Consider the following 23,479-nt stretch of genomic DNA (forward strand, 5'->3'; position numbering starts at 1 on the left):
GGACGGGTGAAATAAAAATCAAAATCCCAATCGAAAAACTCATCAGAGGAAGCAAATAATTCGTGATAAAAATAAAAGAGAGCTTTTTTGTCTTTAATCTCAGGAGCTTCTCCGAGTGCTTTTATTTATTTTTTTTTTCCATTCGTTTTCCCTATCTTGAGTTCTTTTTCATTAGTGCAAATCGGAAGTGCACAATAGCCAGCAGAAGTAATCGAATCTCCTCGGCTTCGCAAGGTTAACAGCGTGAATTGATCATAAAGCTAAAAAAGATTTGATTCGAGCATAAAAGCACAACGACTGGATAAAAAAAATATTAAAGTTACTATTTCCTAACATTTATTTATTTTTTTTATGTCCTTCACACCATTTTATATCCTTAAACTATACATTGTAAAATACCGACCGGTGATTTTATATTTTATTTTGTTTAAAATTAAATACTTGGATTTTATCGCCTTTACATTTATGGAAAAATTCATTTGACTGGAAACAAAATTTTTAACTAAGAAATTTTTTATTTTTTTTTTTTTTAAATTAAATTAATATTTTTATATCAGTGCAATAAATTATCTTTGAGACGCGAGTGCATTTAATTGATAAGAGTATTATAATAATATTAATATTATTGACTTAGCGAGGCACTATCGATATTTATTGAATTATTTTTCAATATTCATTTGTCGCGCAAGCAGTGTTGTAATTTTCACTTAATATTTTATTCTGACCTAGATATTATATATTTCATTTTATTAAATTATTATTTTTAATTACAAAAAAATGAAAAATTAATTTGAAAAAATTTGTAAGTTCTTAGAGATTAAAATAAAATAATTTTTCTTTGTCGGCGTATCATCGGGTGGGGAACAATGAATAATAAATATAAATAATAGCAATTATTTGTAGTTAACGAACCGAATATCACCAGCTGAGTAGTATTCATTTCAGCGTATCATCAACTTTCCCGGTATTTATTTCTGTTTCGCTATTTGTCTATTTAAATATCGGTAAGCGCAGAACAACTCGATAATAATGCAAGTACATTCGACCGTTCAATAACAAACATTTAAATGAGGTTTCTCATTATAGTTGTCCGTATTAAAGTCAATTTATTTACGTTGTATGTATTAATTCGTTCAACTACTTTTATTTTTATTACTTTTATTTATTTCTAATTTTTTATATGTTGGAACTTTAATAAAAACAATAATAACTAGCAACCCTGCAGTCACTATGTGACTGCCGTGACTTGTGAACTATAAATAAATAAAATTTTGCTTTATTAAATAATGACTTTTGTTAAATTGCACTGTACTTTCTTAAATATTGACGTTTTTAAAGATATAAGTTCATCCCGACGTTACACTCGTCAAGAGTTTTCATTTGAGTACCCACATGCATTTATATATTTTTCATATATACATTAGGGTGCTTCAAAAAAACTTTTTAATTTTTTTTTTTAACTCTTACCTTCTCAAATGTTTCTATTTGATATAAAAAACATCCTCACCAAACATGAGCCCTATAGCTCAACTCTAAGGGGTCGCTATTTTTATTTTAGTTTCCCATTTAATTAACATGGGAAAAATTCTTTTTTGTTTTAAATTGAATTTACACATAATTTACGCAATTTTTTACAAAAAACGATTTTATATTCTTAAAGTAGAGTCTTTGAGCTTTACAAAACTCTAAGACAAAGTATGATTATCGCTACAAAAATACTAGTTACAGCCATTTAAAAATAACTAAATTTCGAAATTTAAAGTAATAGTTGGCAATTGGGTCATTCCATGTCAAATTGACAAATAATTGGAATCGATCTCTTTCGATTTGGACAAATTTTGGTCAGAAGTTTTCGTTTATCATAAAACGAAGTTCTGCCAAAGGAAAAACAATAAAAAAATTTTTTTCAAAAGATATGCAAATTCAAAATTTTGCAATTTTTTCAGTTTTTCAATTTTGTTTTTGTAATATCTCGAACGCTATTGTAGATATAGGAACGGCCTTTTGTTTGTTTAAAAGGGGACACTTAGGGTTATTGAAAAAAAAAATTTTGGAAAAAAATTGTCAAAAATGTCAAATTTTGAATTTTTGAAAATCGTTAAAAATGACGATCGAAGTTAAAGTTTTAGCTCAATTTTTTTTATATAATACATTGTACTCATCTTAAAAGATTCTGAAATTTTTAGAAGGGTGTTTTTTTTTCAAAAATATCAATTTTTGAATTTCAAAAAAAAATTTTTTTTCGTTTTTTACAACTTTTAAATAAGGTAAAGTTATGCAGATACATAGTATTGTAATTTTGAGGATTAAAAATTTATTTATTTATTTATTTATTTAATACAGACCCAACAGCCAAAAGGCCAATAAGAGGGTCATTAATACATACATTTTTACATATGAACAGTAGTATATTAAATATTACATAGGGTAGAGTGAAAACAATAGAAAATAAATGCGGATTAATTAATTAATTCATTAACAATATAATAGAAAGCTATTCCTGTAGTACAATTTAGCTTAAAAGTGCTAACCAATAAATTGAGATACTATGCAAGCTAATAAGAATTAAGAATTAAGTCTAAAACTTTACACAATAATTAATTAGATGTTATACATATATCTAGCTCATTTAAGATAGTTAGACTATGATTAATCATATACAGTGCATCCCTAAATTTAACTTGAAAAAAAAAAAAAGAAAAAGAAAATTAAAAGAAAATTATACTGGCTTAATAAATGCCTAGCGGTACTGAGTTATCATGGAAGCCAACACACCTGAAGTCAGTGGCCGATTATAAGCAAGAATATCTACCTTACAGCTCTCATTTTGGTCTATTTGGTTGCAAATAGCAATCAGCCTGTGCAGGGGAGAGGATTGAGTGAAATTCGTCCGCGATACTTTTGGACGAAATAATAGCTTTGTTCTGTTTATTCTAGATGGTATATTAATTGGAACAATTTCCAGTAGTTTAAAGCAGTCTACAAAACCTCGAAATAAATTTTTTACGAACAGTATCGCGGCACAACTTCTCCGCTCCTCCAAGGTCAACACCCCAGCATCAGCACACAGTTCTAAGTAATCAGTTTCAATCGCAGGATACGCACCATTTTTTTTCCAAGATAAATATTTCAAAAATTTACGTTGGACTTTTTCAAGAGACATAATGTGTTTTTTATAAGTAGGTGACCACACTAGCGCTGCATACTCAAGCTTCGGGCGAACAAGTGACTCAAACAGCAATTTTACAGTATTCAAGTTCTTAAAGTCCTTAGTTGCTCTAATAACAAAACCTAAGGTTTTAGTTGCTGATAAAGCAATTGACGTATAGTGTTGGGAAAAAGTAAGCTTGGAGTCAAAGATAACTCCTAAATCTCTACAACAACTAATTCTCTGCAGCACGATACCATTAATTTTATAATCAAAGAGAATCTGGTTACGAGATCTGAAAAAGGAGATGACCTTACACTTTTCCTCATTTAGATATAACTTATTGTCACGACACCAAGCCGCAACAACATCCAGATTTCTTTGCAAGTAAACACAATCATTTACGGATTTAACTGCAAGATAATATTTTGCGTCATCAGCAAAAAGGTCAAAGAAGCAAGAAATATGATTGCCAATAGAGTTAATAAAGATAATAAATAGTAGCGGCCCTAGGTTAGACCCCTGGGGTACTCCAGAAGTCGTAGGATAGGGGACTGAGAAATACCCATTGTACAACACTACATTCAGCTTTCCTAGTAGATATGATCTCAGTATTTTGACTAAAAGTTCTGGCTGACCTAACTTGCTCAAAGCATCGATCAATCGAGAGATATCAACTCTATCAAATGCTTTTGCAAAGTCAGTATGAATAACATCAACCTGGGATCCATCAGCAAGAGAGTCATATAAGCGTAGGGCAAAAGATTAGTAACAGTTGATCTCTTGTTGTAAAATCCATGCTGTGAGGGTGAGACAATCGGCTTGAAATATTGCAGAATCAGGTCATACAGAAGCATTTCAAAGACTTTTGCAAATGTAGGAATGATAGAGATCGGGCGATAGTTCATGACATTGGTTTTATCCCCAGATTTGTGAATCGGGCAAACTTTAGCCTCCTTTCAGGTCCATGGAAAAATACCAACAGATATACAGGATTCAAAAATTATTATCAACGGATACGTTAAGACATTCGCACAATCTTCTACAATAATGCAAGGGATTCCATCAGTCCCAGCAGACCATTTACTGAGCAGTTTCTTTATGCAATCTAAGACATCTGACACTTTCGGCGGTTTCAATTGTCCTAAATCTTTATGTCCACAATTATTATAAGCCGGCAGGGTGTCCAAGGGATTGAACACACTGGTGAAGAATGATGCAAAGGAATTAACAATTTGCTGCGGGTCAGAACAATCCTTATTATCAATTAAAAAGCTTGTTGGGAACTGACTATGCTGCTTCTTCGACAATATAATTCCAAAAACATTTTGGATTTTTCGAGATATTATTTTCAATTTCTTGCTGATGGGTATTATATGTTGACCTTATCTTATTTTTTAGTGACTTACGTAGTATCTTAAATTGCTCTCTATGGTAGGGTGTTGGATTCTGCCGTAGTTTTCTTCTGTATTTTTCTTTGAGTTTACACTCCCTAATAATTTCACCCGAAAACCAAGTGGGGTATAATGTTGTGCAATATGTATTGCCTTTAACACGAGGAATGGCAACATTAAATGCTCTGTCCAACATCTTGTAAAATAGTTCACACTTGGCATCAGGGTCAATATCATCCAGTAGTGGTGACCAGTCTAAACTTCCCAACTCAGTTAATAATTTGTCTTTGTCATACTTATGAAAGTTAAAGGCACCGACCGGCTTTTTAGAAATTCTACGACGTTTCTCGATATTCAATTGCAAAGTAATAGCTAATGTAGGGTAATATTGATCGAGTTTAACGATTGGATATTCGACACGTTCAACTAAACAGTCAATTGAAGAAAATACCAAGTCCAGCGTTCGCGCATGAGTATTCAGCACATTATTAAATTGACTTAGATTATGTAATGCAATAAAAGATAGTAATAGTTCAGATTTGCTACTATAACTGCTACTGCTAAAGTGTGCGTGAAAGAGAGGAGAGTTAAAGTCACCAATGAGCATCAGCGAGTCGGCATCCATGATAGTAGATGACGAGAGACAATCCAGAAAGTCCGCAAATATCTGGGAGTGGAGATCTGGCGGAATATATACGGCTTTTAATGATAAAAAAATTTTTTGGAACTAAACTAAGCGTGATTTTCATGTATTTCGATCCGCTGAATATGAATCGAAACTTTATTGAGACAACGAGCCGTTTTAAATGTAAAATAATCACACAAACCCTCCAAAATTCCGAAAAAAGTATTTTTTTTTTTGTTTTTTTACTCTCGTTTTTGACTTTTGAAGACTTAATTGCTTGTGCCTGTAACCAGGGCACCTCCACGTGGTGACGGTGGGCAACAGAACCATCTGGCAGAGTCCCTGGGTTAACGGCGTGTGTGCTGTCATGGCAGGTACAAGTGATAAGTACTTTACGATGCAAGGAGTCGGAGCCCCAGTATCGGCGTCTGGTCAGGGTAAGAAAGCAGGCTCGCAGGCGTCGTCATCAAGCGACTGCAGCTCTTCAAAAGTGGGAAACTTGGCTACTGGAGAGTATACTATTACAAGAAGTAATTCTCATCTGTGTAATAAAAGTCCTGATTCATTTTGTTACATTTGTGGAGAATTCAATTTGGAAAGGAATCGAAGATCGTTATCTGATAAGATCAAACAAATTTATGAAGAATGTTTTGGTCTCCAAATTACTAATTTGGATTCAGCATGGGTTCCACATACGATTTGTAGTCGATGTAACATGATGTTAACCCGATGGGAAAAAAACAAGAAACAGGACAACTTGAAATTCACAATACCAATGATATGGTCTTCACCAACTGGTTTACAGGATTGTTATTTCTGTATGACAGATACTACCGGGTTCACCTGGAATACAAAAAACAAAATTGTATACGCCAATGTTTCATCAGCTATTAAGCCACAAAAAATAGAAGTTGTCAAGGAAATTAATACGGTTGAAGAAATGGATGTAGAAGAAGACGATACGCTAGTTGAAGAAAGTTCGGAAGAAGAATATTCAGAAGATGAAGAGTACTTACCTGGCGGAAAAACAAAAGACCCTGAAACGTTTAGCCGAGAAGAACTTAATGATCTGGTTCGAGACTTGGCTTTACCGAAAGATGGAGCTGAATTACTTGCGTCAAGGTTGAAAGAAAAACATTTGTTGGCTAAAGGCGTATCAGTGACATTCTATCGAAATAGGGAAAAAAAATTCCGGAAATTTTTTATGAACGACGATCAAAATTCGGTGGTATACTGTTCAGATGTTAAAGCTTTAGTTGATGAATTGAAACCGAACACGTATAAGGACGATGAGTGGAGACTTTTTATCAATTCATCGAGACGAAGTCTTAAAGCTGTTTTGCTTCATATTGGGAATGAATTTGCGCCGATTCCAATAGCTCATTCGACAAAACTGAAAGAAACTTATAAAAATGTACAGATTGTATTGGGAAAAATAAAATATTCAGAGCATAACTGGAAAATTTGTGGAGATCTCAAAATTGCAACACTTCTTTTAGGTCAGCAATCGGGATTCACCAAATATCCTTGCTATTTATGTTTGTTTGATATCAGCGACCGGAAAAATCACTATGTCAAAAAAGAATGGCCATCAAGATCTGCATTGAATCCAGGTTCCCATAACGTTATACGACCACCCTTAATTCAGCTTTCCAAATATTTGCTGCCACCACTACATATCAAGTTGGGACTCATAAAACAGTACTTGAAAGCTCTGAATAAAGATGATGATTGTTTTGCGTACTTGAGAAGAAAGTTCCTTGCAATAAATGATGCGAAATTGAAAGAGGGAATTTTTGATGGACCCCAAATACGATCTTTATTTCAGGATGCAAATTTTGAAGGAACAATGAACGACACAGAAAAAGCAGCTTGGGTAAGCTTCAAAAATGTTTCACAAAACTTTTTGAGAAATAACAGAAGTGAGGATTACAGCACTTTAGTTGACGCATTGCTGGAAAACTACAAAAATTTGGGTTGTTGAATAAATCTCAAATTACACTTTTTAGATTCTCATCTTGACCACTTCCCTGACAATTGTGGAGACTACAGTGAAGAACAGGGAGAACGTTTTCACCAAGACATCAGTGAAATGGAGAGTAGATACCAAGGAAATTGGAGTGTTAACATGATGGCAGATTTTTATTGGATGTTAAAAAGAGAAGTCCCCGAAGAAAATCGTAAACGAAAGAGGAATCAACTACGAAGATCGTTTGAGGATAAAAGAGTGCGATGTAAACGAAGGAAAGTTTAGGATTCGTAAAAATCATTTCTTTCTATCTTTTTATGTCTTGTGTTTTTCACAGATTTCAAGTTATTGGATATATCTACGTTATAGAGTATTTATTTTAGACATTAAATCATGTTCAATTAATTTTTTTTCTGTTATGAATGGTAATTTTTACAATTTTTTCGAATTTTTCCACCTTTAGAGGGTGAATAGACTAAAAAAATTAAGATGCGAATTGAAGACATCAAAAGATATAAAATTTTATCTGAATTTGACCAGAAAAAGTTTTTTTATCATGAAAACTATATTTTTTCGGAATTTTGGAGAGTTTTGTGTGATTTTTTCACATTTAAAATGGCTCGTGGTCTCAATAAAGTTTCGATTCATATTCAGCGGATCGAAATACATGAAAATCACGCTTAGTTTAGTTCCAAAACATTTTTTTATCATTAAAACTGCCAATTTTCATCATTTTTACGGTTTTTTGAAGTTTTCTCGAAATTACGACGGTGTAGGGGTCAAACTGACCTCGAATTCGGATTCAGCGGACCAAAATACGTACCCGTAGGTAGGTCCGGTCAAATGCACATTCTACTTAATTTTTTTTGTGTGCCGGTGGAATAATTTACGTGAATGTGGAACGCTTCACGTAATAATTACCGTAACTCCTATTCTTTCCCGCTTCACAGCATTATTTATATTTGTAAAATTACAAATATGTAATTTGTGGTGTACTTTGTGGCTTGGACTCTTTCATATTGAATTTCTCTAAAATACTTTCAATATATCTCTCTTGTTTAATCGTCATACATCCCTCTTTTCTATCTCTGTGAATTTGCATCCCCAGAAAACTCTTTGGCTCTCCTAGATCTTTCATCTCAAATGTACTGTTAAGATGACTCTTAATTTCCTCTAATTTTTTCTCGCTGTTGCTGGCTGCCAATATATCATCCACATATAGTACTATTAGTGCCATTACGCCATCTTTCCTCCATGTGTAAAGACATGGCTCATGCAAGTCGTTCTCGAACCCAAGTTCCTTGATCTTTTCGGTGAATCTCTTGTTCCACTTCTTTGGACTTATCTTCAAACCATATAGTAACTTCTCTAACTTGCATACCATAGTCTTTCTCGTGTGTTCGTCGACCTCCAGACCCTCTGGAATCTCCATATATATTTCCTCTTCCAGTATTCCGTTCAAGAACGCTGTCTTTACATCTAACTGACATGAAAATAAGTCGAACTTATTAATAATTGCCAGTACTGCTCTAATTAATGGTAGCCTTGATACAGGCGCATATGTCTCTTTAAGATCGTATTTATTTTTATCTTTAAATGTTCTAATCACTAGCCGTGCCTTGTACTTCGTGTTTCCATCAGATTCCAGTGTCTTTTGAATACCTATTTCGAATCTATGATATTCGCTCTTTTCCCTTGTTGTTGAATTTCTGCTCTACTCACTAATCTCCAAACTTCATTCTTGTTCATTGATTCAATCTCGTCTCTAATGGCTCCTGTCCATGATACTCTTTCTCGTGTTCTCATTGCTTCAGCATAACTTGCTGAATCCTCATTTAGTGATGCCATAAGGCAGTGTATCTCTTCATCTTCATCTCTAATTTTCTCGTTTGTTAAATCTTTTGGAGTGTCTTTGTCTTTCGTGAAGCTTATATCCTCTACTGGCTTGTAAATATAATTTACTTTACTCGTATCATCTAATTTTAATTTTCTTTTGCTCTGACTTCTGGTGCATGGTTTATTTGTTTCAATTTGACTCTTTTTATTCTCTATTTTCTCTAATGTTTTGACTTTCTTGCTCGGTCTACCTCTTTTCTTTGGTTCAGACTTCGCAATCTCTTTTTCAATATTAATCTCTTTCTCTAATTCACTCTGCGAATTCCATTCAATTAAATTCTCTTTGCATTTTTGCCATGGTGCATATCTCACAATCTTTGATTGTTTGATCAAATTTTACTTTCTCTAATTTTTTATTAATACTCTAAAGCTTTTTTAAGTAATTTATTGACGCATGTCCCAGTCTGACGTGCCATAACATGGTCTTGTTGATTCTCTCAGATTCACGTTTATCTTTCTCTAATATATTTGTTGAAATCATTTCTTCTATATTTTGTATGGACTCGATGTTGTCAACCTTGACTGTTTCTCTTGTTACTAAGCTGGAGTCCCAGTTCTCTATGTTTTCTGTTTTACTCTGTGTCTGGCTCCTTTGACTCTGAATTTTTTAAATCTTCTTCTCTAAATGATGACGTGATGCTCTCTTTCTCCCTTCCAATCGCAGAATCTTTCAGTTTCCTTTCATTCTCTACTCCCTCCCACTCTAATAATTTTTTGTCTTGAATGATTCTTTGCGATTGCTCTTTAATCTCGTCATATTTCATCATTATAGCTCTGCAGCAGTAAACATCATACTCTATATCTTCGTCTGACTCTTTGTTTAAATAATTTTTAACTCTAAAATTCAAAACCCAGTTTGGTTTTTCATATTCTCCCTCTAACACTATTTTATTAGTGTTTTTCTCCATTACCTCTAAATTTTTATCATTTAAGTATATACTGAATCCTGCGTCAGCTAATTTTCTTAGTGACAGCAAATTCTCAGATACGTCTTTTACGCTTATTACATTTGTTAATTTAAATATATTATTCTCATCGCCGTCTCTATAGAGCAACAGATCGCCTTTTCTATCTATTACAATGTTTGCAGAGTCATTTTTATTCGCACTCTTAATTACTTTATCTTTACATTTTTTAAAATTACTCAAAAATAGGCTGTCGTTTATGACGTGATCTGTAGCCCCCGAGTCGGCTATGAAAGTAATATATTTCTCGTTTTGACTCTTACCTCCATCATCTTCCTCATCCCCTTTTATTCTCCTAAGGCTTTCCTTTCCTTGTTGATCTCTATTGTTGTTAGCACTCTTATAATTATTGTAATTACTCTTAGTGTTTTTGGTACTCTTATTATTTTTATTACTCTTAACCCCTTTCTGTTCATTTTTCTCTAGCCCTCTACCTCTATACTGATTTTTATTATATTCAGTTTTATCATGCTTTTTAAAATCTTTACCTCTAAAAATATTACCTTCGCGTTTCCTAAAACGATCAGGATACTTCTCGTGGTCACTGGCTTTGTGGTCCGTCATTTTCTTGCACTTATAGCAATCCCACATGCCCTTTTCTTTCCAAGGCACTGTTGTTCCCAGTGTCCAGGTCCCGAACATCTATGACACCTATCTTCTCTGCCTCAGCTCCCTGAGTTGACTCTGTTTGCTTTGATGTTTGGGTCATGTTGCTCGTTCTTCCTCTCAGCTTCCAGCTGTGAAATAAACGATTTAATTTCTTCTAATGTCATTTCTTTTGAATTTGTTCTCTTAATCAAATCCGCGTCTCTTAATTGTGGGATTACTGGAGTCACTGCTTGGTAAAAAGCTGATCTTATTTCCTGTTTTGTTAATTCTACGCCCTCGCCACAAATCTCGTACTCTCTAATTATCGCGTCAAATCTCTCACAAAACTCGTTTACTGACTCATTTTTGTTCATTTTTAACGCGTACAATTTTTTACGAACTGACGTCGGTGTAACATTAGATTCATCTCGTCTTTGCCCAATCAATTTTTTTAAATTTCTTTGGGCTCGGTGATATTCAAAATTCTCTTGTGGTAGTACTCGTCAATGTGGTTTATTATTATGTCTCTAACAAAGATTTTTCTCTTTTCTATTACTATCTCTGATAAATTTTTGTTACTCGACGCGTTTCACTCTAATACTTCTAATAAATCGTGACTCATTAACTCGGATTTTAAATAATCGTACCAGATATCAAAATTGACTTTTTGCGTCAATTTATAATCTCTCTTAATATTAATTTTCGCGCTCAACTCTTTTTCCTCTATGCTTTTTCTCATTGACTCTAACTCTTTAACTCTACTTTCTTGACCTTCATCAAATTTCGCCTTTTTACCATTTTCATTTTCCATTTCCGCATTTTCAAGTGGTCTTTTTTGGCTAGAATGAACAGAAATTGGTGTTACCTCAGATTTTTTAGCTCGATCTCTCTTTGCCTCTAACTCTTTGTCCGTGAAGTTGCACAGCATTTGTACCATCTTCATACTCTCCTTCATCAGGTCGTTCAGCTTGTCGGTGGTTCTCTCCATTGCTGTAGCACATGCCAACATGGCATTAGTTTGCTTGTTCATCATTGCAAGGTGATTTGCAAAGCTCTCTTTTATCAACGGTTCCACTGCAACGTTTCCGATGATTTTGGGCTTGGCTCCCACAGTAGGCTTCTCCTCACCCTCTGTCTTGTTCTCAATTCCATTCTCGTTTTTATTCTCGTTGTTATTCTCTTTCATATCTGTAAAATTAAACTCAATTAGTGTTTGGATTTTTCTCTCTAATTCTCTTGTTGAGGCCTCCTCTAACTCTAAATAATATTGGGTATCTCTATTCTCTAAGTTCTCTTAACCAATATTATCAACATCTAAACTCTTAAATTTTACAGATTTACTCTACTTACGATAAATTGATGGTCGGAAATTAATTGTATAAAGATAACTTACTTTTCTCTCGTGTCTCGTCTATTTCTCTAGTGTTTTCCAGCTTTTCTGGACTCTCATCTCCCTTTTGCTCATCAATAGGCTCGTGAATATCTGCTACGGTCTCGATCTTGTTTGGATCTTCGTCCTTTGGTTCCTCTTTCTCTTTGTTATCGGGAGAATTTTTGACTCGCTCCATCTCTTCTCTTTCCTTTTTGGCTTTTAATTTTCTCTCTTGACATAATTTACTCATCTTGTAAAAGTAGCGAATGGCCTGTATTTCATCTGTCTCTTATTCCTCGTCATGAATCTCTGAGATTATCTTTAATTTTCTCCTCCATCTTATTTCAGGCTTTTGAAATAAATAGAAATTTTATTTATTGTATAGATTATTTTACTTAATTTTCTAGAGTTTTATATTTTACTCTATTCTCTTTAAAATCTCTTTTACTCTAACACCTGACACTTATTTGTTATTTGTTTCGTGCTTCTGAATCATAGTATCTGTACAACAGCTTACTTTGATCCGAAACTGGACTGAGAGTCTCCACGCAGTGCCACCTCGGACTCACACACCTATTACAGGGCATTTTTCCACGCACGGCAATGGAAAATTCCCGTAGTCGGTTGATCACGCACGAGTACCGGGACACATACGCAAATTCTTCACTGTCCCTAGCTAACGATTTGACAACACCGCACAGCAAGTGTTGTCTCATCGTCGCCCTGAAATATTTCATTTGTATTCTCATAACAAATGATTAAGATCGAAAAAAATGTTCCTTTTAATTAAAAAAAAGAAACTTATATTTTTTCCGACAAACATATCTCTTTTATTTACTCTTATATTTGCATTGATACACATGCATACTCACATACATATATATAGTTACAATATATTATATATATAGTACATACATATAGTACATACATATATATAGTTACAATAGTTACAAACTATACATACATATACTCATTTTATTTATTTTATTTTCTTCAGTTAGAAAATAAAATACTCTCCAGTTCTTGGAACTGCTCGGGACACGCTCGGCTTCGACGAGCCTCGGCACAGTGCGGCTAGATCGTGGGATTTTTTTTACCCCCACTTTGTACCGCTTTTCAATGTAGTCAGATGAGAGTGTCCTACAAAGTGCGGGTAAAAAAATCGCACGATCTGGCCGCACAGCCTCGGCAGGCTCGAGCCGGCCTTCCCGCAGTGCAGCCAGATCGTGGGTAGAAGTTACCCTTTCCCTAGACCTCTACCCACACGCCACACAATGATACACTACTGTATCCGTGAGCGAGCAGCGTCGATGTTGCTCGGAAGGAGCCGAGAGCGACCGAAGTCCGTTGCCCCTCGCGCGCCAAAGTTCCACCACCAAACCGCCAGCATTTACTCCAATACATGGAAGCTGAGCACGTTCGTGAGTCGGCAAGCCAAAAGTGAGGCTTGGAAAAAAATGAAGTCAGCGCGAGGATCCTCGCGTGTGACGTCATGCGTCAAATTTTTTATGTTTTCAGGTTCTTCTTTTATAAATTATAAATTATAATAATAATAATAATAATTATTATTATTATTATTATTATTTATCATTAATAATTGTTATTACGGTTAATTCTTACTTGGAATTCCTAAATGCAAGTTAAATATAAATTACCACTATGTCCCTGTAAGATGCCTTGATAGGCGCGCGGCAAATTTTTTGGCTCGGGTGCCTAAAGTACCGGGTTCGAGAACTCGGCAATTTTTTTTTTTTATTTTTTTTTAAACAAAAATATTTTTTATTGTGTTTTTTTAATACAAATTATTGTTATTACTTGTTTTTTTGCTTATAATTAAATATTTACACAAGCAAACGTATAAAATTTATTATTAAAATTGTAATTATTGTTTTATTGTTATTCTTACTATTATTATTATTATTGTTATCATTATCATTATTATTATTGTTAATATTATGGTTAATAGTTAATGATAACTTGAAATTCCTAAACGCAATTTAAATATAAGTTTACTCATAGTCAGTAAGCTGCCTTGATAGGCGCGCGGTAAATCTTTGGCTCGGGTGCCTAAAGTACCGGGTTCGAGAACTCGGCAATTTTTTTTTTTGTTTTTTTTAAACAAAAATTTTTTTTTATTTTGTTTTTTTAATACAAATTATTGTTATTACAATGCCTTTCAATGATTCGTACCGGTCAAGAATTTTACGGAAAATGGAAACATCAAAATTTGGCCAACTCTAAATAAAGAGATCACTAAGTAAAAATTTATATAAATATTATATTAGAAATAATAAAAATTATTTGTCTAAATAAGGATAATTCAAAATTTCGATATCAATAAAGGTAGTAATGTAAAAATTTAGTCACCAGAAAAATTGGAATTATTTTAAAAAAGATAAGCATAAAATTATAAAATTTAAAAATAAGATATCTATGAAATTAGAGAAATCATAAAACAAACAAGTGAAATGACAGATATTTAAAAAAATGGAGAAGAATAAATTTAGACAAGTTAATAAAAAGACAACTGAAAATTTAGAAATATAAAAAAATTGACAGTTTTAATTATTCGTAAACTTAAAAAATATCCATCTCTAAATATAGACCAGTAAATTTAGATATCTTTAATTTTGGACATCTCTAAATATTTACAATTTTTAACAAAGACGATTAAAAACATAGTAATCATACAAAATAAGTACTAAGAAATTTAAAATACAAAAGATAGCTAAAAATTAATTAATTTTCCTGTGACCGCTGCTCCAGGAAGTTATAAAGTTATTTGCGATCAATTGTCCTGTTATTTTTAAAACACACCAAGATTTTGCTTTTTAATCTTAGTAAAAATATTTTCGAGGACTCGGAACTACCAACAGCTCCTGTGACCGCTGCTCCAAGAAGTTGTAAAGTTATTTGCGTTCAATTGTCCTGTAATCTAAAAATACACCAAGATTTTGCTTTTAATCTTGGTAAAAAATATTTATGTAGACCCGAAACTGCCAACAGCTCCTGTGACCGCTGTTCCAGGAAGTTGTAGGTTATTTTTGATCGATTGTCTTTTAGACAACCTCTTTTAGACAGAGTAAAATCTCTGTCGGTTTTTAAAATTACAGGACAATCGATCGCAAATAACTTTACAACTTCCTAAGGCAGCGGTGAGAGTTTAAGTTTACGAATAATTAAAACTGTCAATTTTTTTATATTTCTAAATTTTCAGTTGTCTTTTTATTAACTTGTCTAAATTTATTCTTCTCCATTTTTTTTAAATATCTGTCATTTCACTTGTTTGTTTTATGATTTGTCTAATTTCATAGATATCTTATTTTTAAATTTTATAATTTTATGCTTATCTTTTTTAAAATAATTCCAATTTTTCTGGTGACTAAATTTTTACATTACTACCTTTATTGATATCGAAATTTTGAATTATCCTTATTTAGACAAATAATTTTTTTATTATTTCTAATATAATATTTATATAAATTTTTTACTTAGTGATCTCTTTATTTAGAGTTGGCCAAATTTTGATGTTTCCATTTTCCGTAAAATTCTTGACCGGTACGAATCATTGAAAGGCATTGTAATAACAATAATTTGTATTAAAAAAACAAAATAAAAAAAATATTGCCGAGTTCTCGAACCCGGTACTTTAGGCACCCGAGCCAAAAGATTTACCGCGCGCCTATCAAGGCAGCTTACTGACTATGAGTAAACTTATATTTAAATTGCGTTTAGGAATTTCAAGTTATCATTAACTATTAACCATAATATTAACAATAATAATAATGATAATGATAACAATAATAATAATAATAGTAAGAATAACAATAAAACAATAATTACAATTTTAATAATAAATTTTATACGTTTGCTTGTGTAAATATTTAATTATAAGCAAAAAAAAAAAAAAACAAGTAATAACAATAATTTGTATTAAAAAAACAAAATAAAAAATATTTTTGTTTAAAAAATAAAAAATTGCCGAGTTCTCGAACCCGGTACTTTAGGCACCCGAGCCAAAAAATTTGCCGCGCGCCTATCAAGGCATCTTACAGGGACATAGTGGTAATTTATATTTAACTTGCATTTAGGAATTCCAAGTAAGAATTAACCGTAATAACAATTATTAATGATAAATAATAATAATAATAATTATTATTATTATTATTATTATAATTTATAATTTATAAAAGAAGAACCTGAAAACATAAAAAATTTGACGCATGACGTCACACGCGAGGATCCTCGCGCTGACTTCATTTTTTTCCAAGCCTCACTTTTGGCTTGCCGACTCACGAACGTGCTCAGCTTCCATGTATTGGAGTAAATGCTGGCGGTTTGGTGGTGGAACTTTGGCGCGCGAGGGGCAACGGACTTCGGTCGCTCTCGGCTCCTTCCGAGCAACATCGACGCTGCTCGCTCATGGATACAGTAGTGTATCATTGTGTGGCGTGTGGGTAGAGGTCTAGGGAAAGGGTAACTTCTACCCACGATCTGGCTGCACTGCCTTCCCGCTGCCTGCGAGCGTCCACGCTCTCGCCATGCCGGGTCCGCCGCGCTTGCACTGAGCGTTCTTATGTTCAACTTTTTCGTACGAATGTATACGTCTTTACATTACACATCTATTTTTCTATATTTTCTATATTTTCTCTAATTCATCTAATTATTACATGTAAATGATTTGTAATTGATTTCTAATGTTTAACTCTAGTTGAATTATTTTCACCTGACTTTTAATTGTAAATTGAAGCTTACCTTTATCTCTCCTGTGCCTCTCTAACTCAAAGACTCTTTTGTTTTCAACTGAAAAACTCACTATTTCACTTTAATGAATATTTATTAAATTATAACACAGTTAAGCGTGCACTAGGGCCGATAACCTCTTAGGATATTAGGTCAGGTGAAGGGTTATTATTAATAACAATAATACTGGATAATTAAATAAAGCAACTCTTAATATATTCTGTAACTCGCTTATACAAAAGTAAAGTAATACGTAAAGGGCAACGCTCCACGTTCTGACAAAGCCTCTCTCACATAAAGAAAATATTTTTATAAACGCTTTTTATATTTAATTATTAAAAATTTAATTTATTATTTTTAATAATATTTCATTTTAATTATTATTATAATGTTTTGATTTATTTTTTTTTTATAAATTAATTATAATTAAAAATTGTCAAAAAAAATATGTAGATATATATATTAGACTGATTCAAAAAAATCGACTATTTTTTTTTTCTTAAATATATCGAAAATATTGTTGGAAATGATGAAAAAAAAATCCTGTGAAAGTTACAGCCCTTAATATTAATATTAAGATGTCCCGCATGGTAAATTTCAATTTCCCGTATGATTAACATGGGAAAGCTTGTTTTTTTGAGTTTAGAATTTTACAACTCTTTAATCGTTTATCAAAAAAGCTAGACTAAATCATTTTCTTGTGTAAAATTGAACACTCTACAAGAAAGCTATCTTAGAATTTTTCGATAAACCGACGCGTTTTAAAGTTATTCAACTTTAAAATATAATTTATAATATTTTCTCATTTTTTTCCAATTTTTTGACGAAACTATCAAGTTTATCAAAAAATTTTGTCAAATTTTACAAATTTTTTGTATTCTATATTTTTTTTGGTTTGACAGATCCTTTTATTTAACTGTCAAATTTCCAATACTGTCGTATCTTAATTTTTCAATAAATTCAAATTAATTTTATTTTCAATTAAAATTTATTTTCATCTATTATTTAATTGATTTTATAAGTTCATAATATTATATATTTCAAATTCATGCAATTAATTTTATTACTTTAATAAAAATGTACTGATTTAATTTTTTTATTTATCGAAGCTAGTTTCACAGTTAAAATCATCGAAGCGCGAAACAGAGAAGACATCGGTTGTACTATTTGTTCTTAATTAACCACACTACTATTCATACCATCAAAAAAGCTTCAAGGACGCCCCCTCCGTTAGTATCTGACCACCTCGCACTACAACGCTCATTATTCCGCGACTCGACGCTTTAACCGAACTTTTTTGATTTGGGTAATAATAACCCATTGTTCAATTCGGACTTTGATTGTTGCTGTAGTTTATCATTGTTTTTCGTGAATATTTTTGGCTTGTATTTTAAATTCATTTTTTTGCAATTAATTAATTTATATCCTAGAATTCCTTTTTTATGGGTTATTTGTCCAATTATTTGATGAACGATATTTATTCTTCTTTGAATTATTTCGTAACTGAGTCCTTTTTTAAATGGACAAAATCGATTATAAAAAATGGATAAAGAAATTTATTTAATTGGTTTTCCAATAACTGGTATTGTTGGACATAAACTTCCAACTTTTAAGAACTTTTTAGCTTTCTTTTCTATAATCATAAAGTACAAAAGTGTGGTGTTAAACAAAGTGCTTTATTTACTGTGACCGAGGTTCAAGAACAATGGAAAAAGGCTCAAATTCCTACTTGTGAGACTTTAAATGCCATCAATAAGTTATTGAGAATGTTCAAAAAGTGGTAAAGTTTGCAGCGTAGTTATAAACGGAGACAATCATTCACGCAAATCAAAAATGAAACTGTTTTTAAGAATAAGTTGAAGGAGTTATTTGATATTGCTCACACGAAAGCAGCCAAAACCTTAAGTAAAGAGGGAAATGAATTTTTGCTAGCCCAGAGATCATCAGGTCGGCGTGGATTTATTGATAATTTTCCACAAAAACCTCTAACATATGAAGAATTGATGAAGGTAGATGAAGAAAGTATGTATTAATTCAAGTTTTTCACAAATATTTCATGTTAGTTGCTGATTGATTAATTTATTGACTTTAAAATGATAAAAAAAGAATTGTAAAATATGGAACTTTTTTACTTTTCGCATTAAGTAGACAAGCAAGCACACAAAATCTTTATATTATTTTTACTTCATTAATTTTTGCAAAAAATGTGATTTTCAGTAAAGTTTGGTTAAAAGTTTTTGGATGCTGCGGTCAAAAAGCAGTAAAAAAAATCACGGGAAAAAAGCTTTGCGATTTTTATGTTTTTTTACTTCATGAGCTTTCAAGAATATATCGAATAAATCGAGCTATGAACATTTTTAAAAGTACGATGTTTTAATAATTTACAGATTCAGATGAACTGGTTGACAATAGTACCATCACTCCAAGCCAAGATAGTAACACTACTTCAAGCCAAGGTACACTAACAACATCACAATCAACGATAAGTCATGTTTCAAATTTCGAAGATGAATTATCTCTGCCAAAAGTGACTTCAAAAATGTCTATAATGACACCTGAACTTGTTGCTGCATTAGATCGCGGAAATGTAAGCAGTAGAAATACTACTTATATCATAGCTGCAACTTTAAAGATTGTTGGATATGATCTTAATGATGTTAATTTAAGCTACAGTACTATTCGACGGCACGTATATCTCTAAGAGAAGGTATAGCTAGAGAAATAAAGGAACAATTGAAATTGGATGATAATTACGTTGTTCATTGGGACGGGAAACTTTTAAGTGATATAGTTGGGTCTGATACCGTTGATAGGCTCCCTATTGTTTTATCATCATCTGGTGAAGAACAATTATTAGGAGTTCCAAAAATAAATTCTCGGACTGGAATAGAACAAGCAACAGCTGTACATTCGATTCTAGATCAGTGGGGTGTTAGTCGATATGTTAAAGCAGTGTGCTTTGATACTGCAGTTACTAACACAGGTAATATTACAAAATTTTTCTCATGACGTTGAAATAAATTTGTAAGATTTACACAATTTCGCTTAAAATACTTTAAGATCATTAACATAAAACTGAAAATTTTTTTTGTTTCTTAAGTTTTTGTGAGCAACAACAAGTTTAAAATACAATTTGCATTATTCCAATATCTCACTTGAATTTTATTTTTTAGGTATTTATCACGGCGCAGGTGTTGAATTAGAGAAAGCTTTAGGTCGGGAACTTATTTGGTTACCATGTCGTCACCACATGTTTGAAATTATTTTAAAAAGCGTTTTTGAAGTATATTGGCCTAAACAAACGGGCCCGAATGTGCCAATCTTCAATCGATTCAAAGGTTTTTGGAACAAAATTGATAAATTAAAATTCAAAGAGGGTATAGAAGATACCGCTGTTGATCAAGCTGTGTCAGACATCACTGATGAAATTTTAGGATTCATTGAGAATATTTGCAGATAAGATCTGTGTTAAGTGATTAAGTTTTGTTGCATATCTTAAAAAATCGTTGAGAAGAAATAAAGCTTATCAACTTTATCGGTTCAAAAATTATTTGTATTTTGGTTCAAATTCATTCATTATTTCTTTTCTTTTCGACGAATGGAAAATGATAGTTTATGAATCAATATTTTGAATTTTAACTTCTTTGCAGAAATATCATCCAAGGAGTGACTACAGAGAATTTTTGGAGCTGTCATCAGTTTTCTTAGGAGTTGTTCCAAAAGAAAATTTTTCGTTCAAAAGTCCAGGAGCTATAAGTCATGATGAGCTATGAGTCATGAAAGTCCAGGAACTATGATGTTCAAAGCAATATATTGTTTAAAAATATTCATTTTTCGGGAAGAATTCAAACTCACAACTTATGAGATAAATAGCCTCTGAGAAATATGCAAGTTTATCATCACAAATTATATGACGGCGTGTTTTACTTCGACTTCAGCGACTTTGGCTGCACAACATGATTTAATTTTTATGCAGAAATTAATTCGATACAAAGCAGTAAATTTAGCAATATCAACTGCAACTACTGAAAAAATGAAGAATCACCTATGGTATTTATCTGAAAAATTAGCTGTTATATCTTTATTTGATGGATGTGTAAAAAATGAAGTGAAAGAATAAATTATTGTTAATTTGAAGAATCGAGATGGCTTTACGAAAGCCAAAAAATTGGAGATGAGACAAGAAGACATTGAAGGATTTTTGCAGAAAGATATGAGTGATTTTGTATCAAAAGATTCTATGTTCATTTTTACAGCGTTTGATTTACCGTATGATTTTATGGAAAGAGATGTGAATTTTTGGCCTCTTGATGAAAGTTATAATGAATGTGTGAAGTTTTTTGATAAATTGACTGTGGTTAACGATGTAGCGGAACGTGAGGTAGCGTTGATCGAACATTACAATAAGTGTTTTACAAAAAATGAAGAACAATTGCAATACTTATTACTTGTTATCAGTGAATATAGGAAAAAATTTCCGAATTCTAATAAAACTACTCTAATGTCACAAGGTTAAGGAAAAAAAAAATAAAAATAATTTTTAATTGAAAATAAAAATAATTTGAATTTATTGAAAAATTAAGATACGATAGTATTAGAAACTAGCTGTTACCCGCCCGCTCCGCTGGGCACTTTATAAAATTGTATTTTGAGATCTAGACTTGAAATTCAATTGAAGTATTGTTCTGACTTGCACAGATTCAAAATTCTATCGGATTGGCCTGTACCTTTTATCCATGTCATAATTCTAGCGAATATCCATTGTAACTTTCAATGTGCAATCACTATAACATTCCCGTGGCTATCTCCAAAAATGAATAATCATTTTTGGATTTACGATTTTAATTTTTGATTTTACGAAATCTCTTTTAAAATGAATAGCCAAATTTTTTTTCCACATCTCAAGTGTTTAGAAAATGTTTTCATTTTAATCTGTTACATTCCCGCGATCCCGTAATAAGAACAATTCATTGGTTGTGTGATCAGCAAAAATGAAATGTATGCAAAATACTTACTCCGTTGACTATATAGCTACATGTAAAGTTAAATTTTAGAAACCTTACAATGACTTTTTCGCCGCTGCCAAAGAGACGATTGTGGTAAGAAAATATAATTATTAAAAAAGGAAAATATTTTAATCCGTTGACCTTGGAGGCCATCCCTGTAATTACCTGTTTCTCTTAAGATTCTATCAAATTTTATATCTCTAGGAAATATATTTGAAGAATATGAATTTTTTGACAACTATCACTCCTGCACTCTTATGTGAGAGAGAAATTTCGTAAGATCCTATTCGAAATGATTTTTACATTAAAAATAAAATATTCCAACACAACTTCGAGTCCATAGAAACTATTGTTTTGAAAAGAAAGATTTTCATTGTTAACGCTTCCGCAGTCCCTTTGGGATTGGAATTTGATAAAATTCATTCTTAGCTGAACTCGACATGATACATGAAGACTCCCACCAAATTTGAAGTCTGTCGAAGTTACAGTTTGGAAATTAAAATTTTAGATTTTAACACCCACCCCTGCAATTCCTATCAGAAGTAAACTTTATTGAAATCCATTTTGAGATGATCTCTACAGGAGAAAGAACAGATTTCTACCAAATTTAGAGTTTTCAGAAGCTATATTTTGGAAATGAACATTTTTTATTGTCAACACCCACCCCGCGATCCTTATTGGAGGTGATTCGTTGTAAAATCCGTTCTTAGATCATTTCTATATCACATATAGAAGACTCCTATCAAATTTAAAGTCTATAGCAGCTATAGCTTTGAAATTAAAAATTTTAATTGTTAATACCCACCCCCGCAAACCCCTGTGGGGTGAGCTATCGTAAAATTCGTTCTTATATTATTTCTACATCTCTTACAGAAAATTCCTACCCAGTTTGGAGTCTGTTGGAGCTATAGTTTGAAAACGGGAATTTTTTATTGTTAACGCCCTCGCAATCCTCTTTGGGGTAGGATATCGTAAAATTCGTTCATAAATTATTTTTACATCACGTACAGAAATTTCCTATAAAATTTGGAATCTGTAGGAGCTATAGCTTGAAAATTACAAATTTTCATTGTTAATACCCACCCCCGCAACCCTCTGTGGGGTATAATATCGTAAAGTTCGTTCATAGATTATTTTTAGATCTCTTACAGAAGATTCTTACTAAATTTGGAGTCTATAGGAGCTATAGTTTAAAAATGGGAATTTTTTATTGTTAACGCCCCCGCAAACCCCCTTTGTGGGTGGAATTTCGTTAAATCCGTTCTTAGCTGACTTCTAATCGGTAAAAAGAATATTCCTACCAAATTTCAAGTCTCTAGAGCTTATGGTTCCAGAGATATCGTGATGAGTGACTATATACGTGGAAATCTCATATATATATATATAGAAGATGTGGGTGAGTGCATGGATGGATGCGTAGGAGTGCATGGATGGATGCGTGAGAGTGCGTGGGTAGATGCGTGGGTGGATGCGTGAGAGTGCGTGGATGGATGCGTAGGAGTGCATGGATGGATGCGTGAGAGTGCGTGGGTGGATGTGTGGGAGTGCGTGGGTGGATGCGTGGGATGGTGTGGATGGAGAAGCATTGAAAGCGTAGAGTTGATGTTATACATTTTTCCGACTTCTTTATAAGCTAGAAAAAAAAATAATGACGAAAAAACGATCGTCTTTTGTTTTATTGACGGAAACAAAAAACAAATGACTACACACATAAATTAATAAAAAAAATGGGAATTTTCTATTGTTAACTCCCCCGCAAGACCCCTTGTGGGT

General features: G+C 32.5%; 1 protein-coding gene and 1 long non-coding RNA gene across 3 annotated transcripts in view; both read left to right on the forward strand.

The window, feature by feature from the left end:
* LOC123261877 (alpha-2B adrenergic receptor) overlaps positions 1–23,479 on the forward strand; it is a 153,321-nt gene that overhangs the window by 48,655 nt on the left and 81,187 nt on the right. The window lies entirely within an intron of this gene.
* LOC123261885 lies at positions 18,289–20,054 on the forward strand. The gene is made up of 3 exons (XR_006508801.1): positions 18,289–18,722; positions 19,088–19,683; positions 19,874–20,054. It is a non-coding gene; the product is annotated as an uncharacterized LOC123261885 (long non-coding RNA).

This window comes from Cotesia glomerata, linkage group LG3 (assembly GCF_020080835.1).
Source record: "Cotesia glomerata isolate CgM1 linkage group LG3, MPM_Cglom_v2.3, whole genome shotgun sequence".
Lineage (NCBI taxonomy): Eukaryota > Metazoa > Arthropoda > Insecta > Hymenoptera > Braconidae > Cotesia > Cotesia glomerata.